Here is a 14,319-nt window from a genome sequence, read left to right on the forward strand (position 1 = left end):
AAATCATGTTAATAGTTAACTATGGTTTCACCTTTTGACCCGTATGATGGTATCCTAGTCTGGTGTTGTGGTGACAAGGTTCAATCTCTAAAGGAATTAGGATACCTTGCTCATTAGGTCCACAACCCTTTCCATCATATCCAAGCTTAGACACAAGCTTGTATCCGGGACCATAGATGTTTTGTAATTCCTTGAATGGTGGTGGTTTCATATAGAAGAGGTGATCTACATGATAAGTATCATTGGGCTTTATAGATGCATAATCATCTTTCATAGCCAAGGTGAATGAGATCTTTGGAAAGCTTAAATGGATAGGGTCTACTGTTTACTCACCAACATGAGAGTCGGTAAGATCCAAAGAAACCCATCACCCAAACATGCATTCACTTTTGATAGAGAAGGTGATTTAGCTAGGGAATGTTTTATAGGTGTAGACTCCAACATTTTCACCTTAGGAGTATCTACCTTTGGGGATTTTTATTTTGAAGAATCCTACTTCTCAGGTGATTTCTCCTTTTTAATGACCTCCTTAGTGACTTGTTCCTTCTTGCACTCTTCCTTTTTAGGGAATGAGATAGAAGCATAAGTTACAACCGAAGAAGACAAAGTGGGTACATAATTTTGAAATGAAGGTGTAACAGAAGCATGACCAATTATGACTGTTTCACATAACTGCATAGCCTCAGGATCAGCCTTAACCGTTACAACCTGATTATTAGCCACAAACTTCGTGAACCCATGAAGTGTAGATGAAACAACTCCCAAAGCTTGTAGCCATGGTCTGCCTAAAAGAACATTGTATGATAAAGGGCCTGGCATAACATGCACAAGGGTTGGAATAGAAATTGGTCCAACCTTCAAGGATAATATGATAGTCTCCACTGTGGTCTTACCACTGTTATCAAAACCTCAAATGAACAAGGAGGCGGCTAACAAAGAATTTGGGTTCATCTTGATCTTTGTTAACAAGTCGAAACCACAAACATTCAACACCAAACCTATATCAACAAGCGTTCGTCTAATACTAATACCATCCACATGAACAATGATCATCAACAGATCCACTAAATTCCTCACTTCGGGATGTGGGAGTTCATGTGAATAGAAGGTAATATTTGGTGAATCCGCATGAATATGATCCATCAACGCATTCACGTAAGTCGGTCTCGTAGAGGAAGGTAGAAAAATATTTTGTAAAGCTTCTTGTAGCATACCTTGATACATCGAGGTGGTTTGAATGAAATCCCAGAGTGAGATCTTAGTGGGAGTAACCTTAATTTGCTTGATAAGATCACAATCACTTGGTTGCTTATCCGTCGGCAAAGATGCCTTAGGAAGAATAGGTTGGGAAGGAGGTAAAGAAGTTAGAGGTGGTTCAAGAACTTGTTTTTTTTTTTGCGATACGTGTGAGCAATAGTATTATAAGATGATTGTTTGGATTGCATAAATCTAGTATGAAAATCAGAAACTCCTCCTATGAAAGGTTTTCCATTAATGGCATTGACTTTATTAGGAGAAGGACTTGCCACTATCACATGGATGTATGGTCTCTTAGGACTTTGTGGGGCAACAGAGACAACAATAACATTCATAGACTCTTCATTCTTGCATGAGGATATCGTGGAGGATGACTCACCCTTTACACCTCTTTTAGGAGGACGTGCTTCAAGGAATTCATCCAAGACTTCATCTAACATATCAAAATCATCCTTTGAGAATGCCTTATCAAAGGCATCAAACTCTAAAAGGAAAAGATCCGACATTAGGCATTCATGTCGGGTTCACCAAAATATAGGGGAGGAGATTTGCCCCTTCCAAGATAATGAATCTTAGAAGGCAAATTAGTCCATCACTACCTCTTCAAATTGGCACTAAGCTAAGCCAGAGAATAAAAAATAACTAAACTAACCATGCTATAGAAATAAATGATATAATTATAGTACGGAAATGATAAAATATAGAAACTAGATTTACAGAATGATAAAGTATCAAAAGTAGATTATACCTGCCAACCAGGAAGCTCTTGGGGTTTGGACACCACTGTGGGGCATGCACGTCAGCCTGCTACACTATCATATCTATGGCCCGCAGATGAAGAAATTGCAAAATCCGATTATGTGCAGAGCATCTTGCATGCGGAATCTGTTCGTCACTTGTACAAACTAGAACAAGGAAAATTGTTGGGGTTGTATAGGGGCCTACCTTAGTCAGACCCCCACTTAGGTGTTTCCACCACCATGGATAACCAGATAGATAGATTGGAAAAACATAAATAAACTTGGAAACTTGGTAAATTGGAAATAATGCAAACATAAACTATACTCCGTTTAATGGAAGCAAACCCCTATTGCATGCAATGTAAATATATTGGAAATAATGACGACACCTAGATGATAGATCCAATCAATAATGCAAATGACTCATTGCATGTAAATAAAATAGATAAAAGAGAAGACAAGGCGTGAAGCCAAACCCCTCTTTGTTGAAGATACGAGGGTGACGAAGCCCGCAATAGTGTTTTTTGGTAGGAACCACCACAAGATAGTTGTAGCTTGATGTTGGTAGTGTGTGTATCCTATAGTGTCATAACATTGTGACCCTAGCAATTTTTTACTGCATTAGGGTCGTTATGCACGTGAGATCAAATCCTTTAGCTTGATCGGAGACCAGAGATTGCTCAGCCTTCAAAAACAACTTCTTTATTGGCCTCTACATCACCCCGTCTGCACTGTACCCTAGAGAAAGGGGTAGGACATGGGCATGACACCACTGTCCCCCCTTGGATAGAGGTGTGGAACCCTTGTCCTCCCAGGACAAGGGTGTGGTGCCCCTGACCCTACCCTATTTTGGTGCAGGACCCTTCCTAGGTTTGCATTGTTGGTTGTGCATTGGGCAAGAAACTCCCCCAATGTCAGACTGCGATGAAAATCAAATCCACTAACATGTATATAAGGGACATTCGTCCTTTCATTTGCATAAGTTGGATAGGTCATGATCAAGCATTTTTTTCCAACATTGAGCATTCTCAAGTCTCCTTCCAAGGTTAGGTGTTGCATTCAAGTCAAGGATTCAACCATTGAAGAGGAGATTGATCCCAACATTCAATTCTACACAAGCATTTCTATCAATATTGCTACCACAACCTCCCTTGAGGTGATTTACAATTCAGTCTTTCATTTACAACTACTTGCAAGTACTTTCTTTCATTACTTGGTTAATTCCAAAACCGGGGTTTGACCTAAAGGCAAATTTGCAATCCCAATGCATTTTCCTCTATTTTCTGTGTGTAGGTTGCAGGTGTGGAGTTGTACTTTTGGATTCGGGCTCCATTTGTAGAGGTGAAAAAACCCTTTTCATTTCATGGAGTTTTTGGAGGACCGTGTACATTCCTGCCACGGTTCAAACAACTTTTCCTCAAATTCACAGTGCGACTTCGTCTCAACATATTACTACCAGATCCAAGTGCACAACTTCATCCCATATTCCAATATCAAGTTATAATTAGTTCTTTGTCACTTTTGCACTACATAATTCAATCAATTCCTTTACATTTCAAATAAGGAAGAGGGGATCAACTTATCATTCCCATTTCATTCCGAATTCAATCTTCATCTTTGAAGATTGAATCTAGTGAATTCTCCTCTCCTCTCCTCTTCCAAATGTAATTTGGTGAAAAGTGTTTGAAGGGTAATCAATAGTGAAACTCTCATCTCTCTTTGAGGGAAAGGGTAGTTTTCCTCTTGATCCATCATTCACCAATTTCCCACATCACATTTTGGTGAACCCGACATCTTCCATGCTTTCCTTTGAACAAAATTGCATATTTTTCATTTACAAGTTTCAAATTTCTGAAAAACTTAGTGGTTAAATCATTAAAAACCCTAGTTTTTAAATTTAAAATTAAACTTGTAATTTGTAAAAATTGCTTGTGGTTATCTTAGATCTGAAAATTGTCTTGTTTATCAAATTCAATTTCCTCATTGTCTTGTTCAATTTGCAATTAAAATTTACAAAATTAAGAGGTTACTTGTTAAAACCTTAATTTTCAAAAATCATCTTGAACTTGTGTGCAAAAATTGGATTTCCATTTAATTTTTAAATTTCTGATTGTTCGCAGATTTGTCTTCAATCCTACAATTCAAATTTTCAATTTCCCCCCTTTTTCCCAAAATTCAAATTTTACAATTAAGTTATTAGGTCATAAAACCCTAATTTTCAAAATTAATTGGATTTTGTGCAAATTTCAAATCAATTTCATTCCAAATCAGATTTCTGAACATTTTGCAAGGTGTCCCTATCCATTGGGTTTGACCTTTTTTAAATTTGCAATTCAATTCCTCTTTTCTTCAAAACCCTAATAGGGTCCTATTTTCACATTTGCACCTTCATTTTGCCCATCTAGAGGTTGTAAAATTTGTCAATTTTTTGGGGTTAGCTTTAAAATCATTGTAATATCCATCCCTAAAAAATTTGAAAAAAGTTGGTCGGACCATGTGCATTCCTAGCACGGTCCTCGACTTTTTTCGCAAAATTTCGGTAGACTGTTATGACTGTATTTAATAACCTGAATTCAGAAGATTGGTTGATTTTATCGATTTTTGATCCCTCTAGAATCAGAAATACCTTCAAACTTCAACATTTGAAATTTCAAGAATTTTTTTAAAATTAAGAGGTTAATTATAGTCTGCCCTAATTTTAAAATTAAATGGTATTCCCTTCGCCCTATTTTTTAAATTTCAATTTCTTTTCATTTTTTGAAATTGTGTCATACTCTTCCCCCAACAAAGTTCAAATTGTGTAATCATTATTTTCTTAAATTTTGCATTAACCAATTTTGTAAACTTTGTTTCAAAATTCAAAATTCAAAATTCAAACATTCCCTCTAGTGCATGAGTTTTACCACTATTATTCCTACCTACCCTATCCCCATTAGACAAAATATTAGAATTAAGGCTTCCCAAGGTTTAAATACCGAGGATATGGAGCCTAACTTGGGTGAATTCTTTAATGAGGATCATGATAATTCTTCCCATCCTAATCATGTGTCTATTCACCCCATTGATGAATCCCATGATGAAGAAGAAGCTTTAACTAGGATCTCTGTAGATCAACTTTCCACATTGGACAATCAATTTGATAGCTTTAAACAATGGATGTCCCAAGAATACCCTAATAGTGAAGCTCTTCCATTAATTGAAGGCCTTAAGAATATGATTGAAAGTGATAAGAATATAATTGATATATTGCGTGGCATTGCACATATTGCTGATTCTAATGTCATGCCTATCAAGAGTTGTGCTGAAACCCTAGGTTATTCACAACCTCCTACACAAGTCAATCCTTCTATTCCTTTGATTACTCTTATGACTAGTATTCCTACTTTTACCTCCAACATCATGGCTACTTCAACTCAAAATATCATTCCTACAACCATTGGTCATGGGGGAAATCCCTCATCTTCATTTAATTCTCCATCTTTACCTATGTCTTCCATGACTGCTCCTATTAATTGTCAACCAATCAGTGTGACACAAGGGGGCAATTCCTTCAGCAACTTTATTCCTCCTTTAAGTGTCCCTTTCCCTACCCAATCATCACCTATGCCTACTTATCATAATGTCTCGGACCACCTTATTCTCAGTCCATGCCTTATTTCAATAACATCACACCACCTTCTCAATCAACTGTGTCTAACATCAATTCTTCTACCAAAGCGACAATTAACAATCTTGCTCAAACAATGTCTTCCTTACAACAACAAATTGCTTCTATGAGTCAATCCAAGTTTAGTGTCCACCTTTGATGTTGTGAGCCCACTTTCTCTTGATATTGTTAAAGTCATACCACTTAAACATGTTTAGATCCCTCAATTGGAACTCTATAATGGAAAAGGTGATCCTCTTACACATGTCAAAATATTTCAAACCTTATGTACTAATTTTGGTTATGATCCACGATTGCTTGCAAAATTGTTTACAAGAATACTAAGAGATAAGGCTTTACAATAGTATTGCTCTTTGCCTTCTTATTCTATCACCTCCTTTCAACAATTGGCAAATACTTTCATCCAACAACTTCAAAACAACATTGGTCCTAAAATCACTTTGACTTATTTAATGCATTGTAAATAAGGTGTTAAAGAAAAAGTGACTGATTTCATTGGTAGATATAAGCATTTGTGTGCTCAGATTTCTTTTCATGTACCTGATAATGATTTTCAAAGAATTATTATTTCTAATTTTCAAAAAGATATTAGGGAAAAGATTCTTTTGTCTGAGTTTACTTCCTTTCCGCAGTTGTGCGCAACACTCCACAATTATCAACTAGCTATGAGTCAAATGGAGCTATCCACTCCTATCACTCCGAGTTATAAGGGGGAGAGTGTTAAACAAACGTTTGTGAAGTTCAAACCAACAAAAAACTTCATCAAATTCAATGGTACAATCAACAACCACAATGTGAATGCTACAATAGTTCTGCCTTCTATTTCTAAATTTTTCCAAAGAGAAAGACAATTTACTTCCTTGAATAAATCTTTACATAATATTACGTCTCAGTTGTTGCATAGAAATGTTATCAAAATTGCTCCTATAAAACCAGTTGATCCTTCTAAACTTTCATCCCCTTATTTTGATAACAATTCCTTTTGTCAATTTCATCGTCAACCTGGTAATGATACTAAGAAATATTTTGCATTGAAGAATAAGATTCAAGAGTCGATTGATAATAATACCATATCTATGGCAGGTGTGAATGATAAAGGGAATAAATTAGTAGCTCCTCCTAATCAAAATCTTAAGATTTTCATTGATCCCTTATCTTCTCATACCTCTAACGTTATCGAGATTGTGCCTAATTCTCTCTCTTCTGAATAATTTACCTCTATGGCTCCAAACTTGGTTAATATGGTAGAAACACAGGATATGCCTAAGGATCCTTGTATTACATTTGACCCTAGCGAGACCATTAGAGCACTTGATGGCCCTTTATACATAGTTGCAAAGGTTAAGGATATCCCTTGCCATGGTGCCCTTATTGATCCCTTGCATGGTTAATGTCATAATTGAAGAGTATCTTTTCACTTTACGATTGCATAAAAAAATATATGATGCTTCTAATGTGGTTGTGAAGTTATTTGATGGCTTCTCTTGTCCTATCATTGGCTCTATCACCCTTCCTGTTGAAGTTCATGCTAAATCCATGGATGTTGAATTTGTTATCATACCATCTTCTGAGCAATGTTGTGTGAAGTTGGGCTATCCTTGGCTATCTACCATGATGTCTATTACTTCTCCAATCCACAAGTGTCTGAAATTTCCTCATAATTAATAAATTATAACCATGAACCATAGCTTATTTCATCCATCCGAAAGAAGCCCTGGTGTTCCTATTTATCTCTTTTGGCCTAAATGATTTCAATCTCTTCCATCAAGGAGAAATGCTTTTTTTCAATCTTATAAAAAATGGAAGAATGATATGATCTTATCCTTAAGTCAACCTAGATCCCCAACACTTGACATTCCTATTATTCTTCAAGATAAGGTTCTTCCTCTCACATACATAACTAATCTCCCTCATAAGGAAGATTCTCCACCTATACCTATGGATGTGACTTTACCTTTTCTTAAGGAGAACAACAATATTCTTCCTAAGGTTAGACCTATGCCTCCTCCTCATGATGTACCTGGTCTCCTTCCTACACCTAATATTCCTCCTTTCTATGGCATAGTTCCACCCCTTCCTCTTATCGAGAGAAGAGGCTTACTTCTCCTATTTTTCAACCAAAAAGACCTCAACTTAAACCTTCCACTATCAAGGAGCGAAACATTCCTACTTTTTCAAGTATTCCTCCTCCTTTTCAGCCTTCCACCAAGACTCGATGGATTCATTGTGTGAGAGAATGCCAGCAAAGACGCCGTGTTCGATCTCATGAATCTATCCCTCAAAATACTCAATCTCCTCAGACTTTGACAGTTGACATGATTTCCTTTTCTCCTAAGCAAGATGTTCAACCTACATCTCCAAATCATAAGTTGCACAAAACATGTGATGGCTTTACTCCTATTCGTGTTTTGGCTCCTCTTTCTCTAAAATTAGATGAAGAAATAGGTGAAAATGTTATTCATAATGGAAAATCAACTCCTTATGCTTCTGATAATGAGTATGAGTATGTTGATGTGGACAAGCATTTATCAGCTAAATTTTCACAAATCCTAATCCTAGCTCCTAGAATCAAACATAGTGACTTACAACATGAGCATACTCCTTGTTTGGATCTTGTGATAGCTCCATTTGTTGTGCTCGATGTCGCTCCTCTGGCGTGTTACTTGCCTTCCCGAAATAGTGATCAACAAGATCGGGAGGCAGATGTCATGCTAGATTAGCAATATTAACACTGTAGATCTTTCTCTCCTTTGTTTCTCTTTTGTGACCATTCTTCTATGTGTATCCATGTTCTTCTATTGTTCCCTTAATGTCTATTTGGGGACGATGCAAAGCATTTGAGATCTTTTCTTGGTCTCTTTCATGTTGCCTCAAAAGACATCCACTCTTCCCTTTCTTCTAAGGTAGTGTCCTTCTTTGGGGAATGATGATTATTATATGCATATACATACATGATATACATGAGTTATCATACAACATACTGACCTCGAGGAAAGCGACACTACCTCATGTTTTATTTTCATTATCCTTGGGTTTATTCCTTGATTGGGGGATAAATCCTTGCGATAGCGTGCTCCCTCCTTCCCTTTCTCTTGGGTGTATCCTACCTTAAATAAATCACTCCCGATAAGGCGTGTGCGACTTTAATGTGGGAGCATATGGTTTGCTCATATTTTCCTTCTTTGATACTTAGAATTACCTAGTGAAATTTATTTTTGTAATCTTTGGTATCCTTGTTTTCATGACTCATAGTGAAGGGAACTTTGCTACTTGTAGTCATGGTTCTCCACTTCTCGATCTTCCCTTTTAATTTGTCAATCAAAGTCGTAAGATCCTAAGTCCACTAGGGGCTTGGCACATCTTGCCTCATTGACGTGGTAAAAGTCTTTCAATCTTGTTTCCTTGTACTTTACCAAAAGTATTGGTTTACCCTTATAATCCCGCTAAAGTGGGGGCAAAATGTAGTGTTATAAAATTACAACCCTAGAAATTTTTGAATGCATTAGGGTCCTCACACATGCGAGATTGAATCCTCTATCCTGATCGAAGACCGAAGATTTCTCAGCCCTCAGAAATAGCTTCTTTCTTGGCCTCTACATCACCTCGCCCGCACTCTACGCTAGATAAAGGGGTAGGATAGGGCCGTGGCACAACTTTCCCCCCTTGGAAAAGCACGTGGTGCCCTTGTCACTCCTTGGACAAGGGTGTGGTGCCCCTGTCCCTGCCCTATTTTGGGGTAGGACCCTTCCTAGGGTTGCATTGTTGATTGTGCATTGGGCAGGAAACTCCCCCGATGTCAGTCTGTGATGAAAATCAAATCCACTTACATGTATTTAAAGGGCATTCATCCTCTCATTTGCATAAGTTGAATAGGTCAAAGTTGGATAGATTCAAGTTGCACAAGTGATCAAGCATTCAAGCATTCTTTTCCAGCATTGAGCATTCTCAAGTCTCCTTTCAATCTTAGGTGTTGCATTCAAGTCAAGGATTCAACCATTGAAGAGGAGATTGATTCCAACATTCAATTTTACACAAGTATTTCTAGCAACATTGCTACCACAACCTCCCTTGAGGTAATTTACAATTCGTTCTTTCATTTACAGCTACTTGCAAGTACATTCTTTCATTACTTGGTTAATTCCAAAGCTGGGGTTTGACCTAAAGGCAAACCCCCAATCCCAACCTATTTTCCTCTCTTTTCTATTTGTAGGTTGCAGGTGCATAGCTATACTTTCGGATTCGGGCTCCGTTTGCAGAGGCAAAAAAACCCTTTTCATTTTGTGGATTTTTTGGAGGACCATGTACGTTCCCGCCGCGTTCCGGACAAATTTTCTTGAAATTCATCAGGTGGCTTCGTCTCAACATATTACTGCCAGATCCAAGTGCATAACTTCATCCCATATTCTGATATCAAGTTATAGTTAGTTCTTTTTAACTTTTGCACTACATAATTCAATCAATTCCTTTATATTTCAAATAAGGAAGAGGGGATCAACTTATCATTCCCATTTCATTCAGAATTCAATCTTCATCTTTTAAGGTTGAATCTAGTGAATTCTCTGAATCTAGTGAATTCTCCTCTCCTCTTCCAGATGTAATTTGGTGAAATTTTTTTCAAGGGTAATCAATAGTGAAACTGTCATCTCTCTTTGAGGGAAAGGGTAGTTTTCCTCTTGATCCATCATTCACCAATTTCCCACATCACATATCCAAAATCATGGAGAGAGAAATGTGATATCAAGAGAATAAAAAGAGCCAAGAGCCAAGAATCGAAAGTCGAAACCCTTCAAAATGAGTTAGGAAGGGTTCTTAAACTCAAAAGAGGCACATATAGCCATTATGGTGAAAGGCGAGCCAAGGACACGTGTCGGCCAGCGTCCAACTCTCTACCAGATTTGAGATTCCGCCAGTTTTTTGGAATGTGAGGATGTCCCCGCGTCCTGCTACCGTCCACACAAAAAATGGGCCCAAACAGACTTTCAAGGCATTATGAGGCACTCTGTCTTCCGAGACTATGATGCCAAAATGATGCAATTTTGATCATAGATTTGTCATTAATGCACTAGGCGTGATGCGTAAGTGTCATAAATGCACTGGGTGCAATTTAGGACACTACAACAAGGTGTTCGAAAAGTGGGAGGATGTTAGGAAAATGGTGTCTCAACGTTGCAATTACATAAGGTTACTATTTATAGTAAGTTTACATTTGTGAACAAACTGGTCTAAAAAATTTCCTAAAGTTATGGATTTGTTAAATAAGAATCTCAATAAATTATTGTTGCAAGATCATGTCTTTATTTTAAGATATTAAAGTTTTTATTTTTTAAAATTTCAAAGTCAATTTTGAAGGCCTTAGAGAAATTTTTGGTCTTGAAAGTGGTCATAACCAACGTAGCTAGTTACATCTTGATAGAGCTCTTCACGAGCTTTCTAACACTTCAAGTAGTTTTTCAATTGGACCTCCAAATCAAAAGTTATGGCCTTTGACAGTTGGGTCTCCTAAAATAGAAAATATAAAAAAATGTGTTTAACACATAAATAAGTTGTAAAGGGGAGGTACATGTGATGGTGTGTGTTTTGATACATCATAAGGCATCTTATATTGGAGATAAGATGGGAAACAATTTTCAAATTGTATTAGCTCGTGGTTTTGAAATATCATTTGATTTTCATGTATTGTATATCTTATATATTAGGTGCATGAAATGGAGATTGAGTGTAGGATTCTTATAGTTTTTGATTTACCTCCAAATCTACTGTCTATGACACTCCTTTGAGAAACTTTCTCTGCAAGTATATTGTATTTTGTTCTTGATTTATGAATAATATTTTGATCAACTTTTGGTGTGTGGTATTTTTCTTCCAAAAGGGCTTATCCCACATAAATCACTATGTTGTGGTATGCATGCTATTTATGTCGATTTTTGTTAAGTTTTTATAACTATTGCAAATATATAAAGTTGTGCAGTCACGGTGGGGGAGTCCTCAAGGAGAATAGTCTGGACCGTGCAACAAGAGTAAACACAATGGAAACAAAACAATCTGATGGAGGCAATGCAAAACCGACTGATTTATATCATGAAAATCATTTACAATATGCCAGCAACATGCGGGCTACAAGATTCGACTCACTGGCCTGAGTACATACATGCTCAATTACAATACTGGCCAACTCTGGACCTTTTTATATCAAGATAGATCTTCTATATTCTAATAAATTTATTCTAAATTCTTAATTACATTGATTTATATGATCAAGAGGGATCTGCATTGGCTGAAGAAGAATAAAATGTCGATGAACAAGACAAAATATGTAAAACCACCAAGTCGGCGTCCACTAAAGAGAATCCTTTGAAAAATCCAAAGAATGATGAGTGGACCTAAGGGAAGGTTGGCCACATGCCAAGGAACATTGGAAACAATGAATTGAAGCTCCACAAGCTAGGAAAATGATCTGCAAAATTCACCAATAGCCAAAATAGGTCCAAGTAGTTTCGGTGTTCTAAGCCAAAAAACTATCTCGGATTCCAGAAGCGATAACTTGTTGGGAAAAGATCCAAACGTCTCGCAGAGCTAGGATAAGGCAAATGAACAAGTCCATAATCTACATCTAGCTCTGCAAGATCCAATGAGAAAATGTAAAGAAACACAAAAGAAATGTTGAAACTGCAAAATAGGAACAAACTGAAAAGAAAATGTTTTTGGTTGATGCAAGATTTCCAAGAACTAGGGATGCTCCTGCATCAGACATCTGAGCTTGTTAAAAAATTGAGTCCCTCACTTTGCCAAGGTCAGAGGAAAACCAAGACGATCCACCTTTGCTTGAGAAAGCCAAGATGAATCTTCAACTGGTCTGTTGTTCTACTTCATAAGATACTCTCTATACTGGTTGCTCTGGGTGCTATGCCCAATCCTACTAGCCAAAATGTCTTCAATCTGATATATTCCTTCTGGGGCATTTGCTTCTCCAAATCCACAACACTGTGTTCACTAAATTTTGTCTCATGATACTGATGTAGGTCTGCAATGTTGAATATAGGTGAAATACCTAAACTATCTGGTAACTCTACTTCATATGCATTTCTGGAACTGAATTTCATCAAGATCTTACAAGGTCCAAAAATCCTCATGTGCAACTTATTATAGGTTCCGACTGGAAATCTTTCTTTTCTCAGATACACAATTCCCTCATCGCCTACTTCAAATTCCTTATGACTCCTTCTCTCATCTTCTTTCTCCTTATACTCATTGTTCAGATCCTCCAAATGTTGTTTAACCTGATCATGTAATACCTTCATATGATTTGCAAATTCTTCTGCTTCTGCACTCCTCTTGTCTTCATTACTGATATCTCTCAATTCTGATATACATTTAGGGTGTACTCCGGTAACAATCTCAAAAGGTGTTCTTCTAGTACTCCTGTTCATTGAATTATTATAGGCAAACTATGCTTGTGAAAGAATCAAATCCAAATTTCCAGTCTTTTGTCAAACTAAACATCTCAACAATTTTTCCAAAATCCGGTTTACTACGTTTGTCTGTCCATCAATCTGTGGGTGAAAAGTAGAACTAAATTTTAAATATGTCTTCATCTTCCTCCAAAGTGTCCTAAAAAAAATAACCAACAAATTTGGTGTCTCTATCAGAAACTATGCTCTTAGGTAATCCATGTAATCTCACCACTTCCTTGAAAAATAGGTCAACTATATGTATTGCATCTGTTGTCTTCTTATAGGATGTGAAATCTGCCATCTTTGAGAATCTATCCACCACCATAAAATAAAATCATTTCCTCTTTGTGTCTTAGGCAATCCAAGTATGAAATCCATGCTTATGTCCTCCCAAGGTCTCTCTGGAACTGTCAAATGCTTATACAATCCCACATTTTGACTACTACCTTTTGTAAGTTGAAAAACCCTACAACTCTACACACATTTCCTAACATCCTTATGAATTTGAGGCCAAAAGTAATTTTCAATCACCAATGCTATTGTCATATCAACATGAAAGTGTCTAGGTAGTCCTCCACTATGTTTCTCCTTTATCAAATTCTCCCTCATAGAATTCTTAGGTATACACAACTGAACTCCTTTGAACAACATCTCATTTTGAATGAAATGATCCAACCACTTACTTCTATTCATAACCAGTTCCTTACATGCTTTCCAAGGTTTTGCAAAATCCGGGTCATCATGATACAAGTTCTTCAACTCCTCAAAACCTACCACTATCACTCTCATCTTTGTCAACAAATTTATCCTTCTACTCAATGTATCAATAACTTTGTTTGACTTTCCACTTCTATGCTTCAACACAAAGGTGTAACTCTGCAAGAACTCTACCCATCTCATATGTCTATGATTCAACTTACTCTGATTGTTTAAATACTGCAAAGCTTGATGATCTGTATACAACACAAACTTCCTAGGCAACAAATCATTTCTCTACTTCTTCAATGCTTTTATTATGGCATAGAATTCCTGGTCATACACTAAATATCTCCTCCTTGCATCATTCAACTTCTCACTGAAATAAGCTACCGATCTTCCTTCCTAACTCGACACTGCTCCAATTGCATTTCCAATTGCATCACAGTATGTCTGGAATGCTCTACTAAAATCTGGTAAATCCAACACAGGCTTCTCTATTACCTTC

The sequence above is a fragment of the Cryptomeria japonica genome, chromosome 2 (genome assembly GCF_030272615.1).
Source record: "Cryptomeria japonica chromosome 2, Sugi_1.0, whole genome shotgun sequence".
NCBI lineage: Eukaryota > Viridiplantae > Streptophyta > Pinopsida > Cupressales > Cupressaceae > Cryptomeria > Cryptomeria japonica.